Here is a 430-nt window from a genome sequence, read left to right as displayed (position 1 = left end):
GTGCTTCAAGTCCCACTGCTTGGGTAATAACTTCCTGTTCAACACCGTCTTCAGCAATGGTCTCGTCGTCATTAGGGTCAACGTCTTCTTCATCGGGAAGCTTGTTCAAGAATTCCTCATCCGTCAGTTCCTCGCAGATGGGTACGTCGTCGTCCATGCACACGAACTCTTCTATAGTGGCATCCTTGGCCCCCATCGCCTGGGTGACACGCCTCCAGCTGCAAGGGAAAGGGGGTGTTAGGTTGGCCGCTGAAAGCATGAAAATGTATCGCATTGCAAATCGATATAACTAGCCATCATCGTCGTCAGAATCGTCGTCACCCTGGGCACCTCGTCGCCGACCTCGTCGCCGACCTCGTCGCCGACCTCGTCGCCGACCTCGTCGCCGACCTCGTCGCCGACCTCGTCGCCGACCTCGTCGCCGACCTCG

This window comes from Frankliniella occidentalis, unplaced genomic scaffold (genome assembly GCF_000697945.3).
Source record: "Frankliniella occidentalis isolate FOCC.00 unplaced genomic scaffold, Focc_3.1 Scaffold179, whole genome shotgun sequence".
Classification (NCBI taxonomy): domain Eukaryota; kingdom Metazoa; phylum Arthropoda; class Insecta; order Thysanoptera; family Thripidae; genus Frankliniella; species Frankliniella occidentalis.
Note: the sequence above shows the minus strand (reverse complement) of the source record.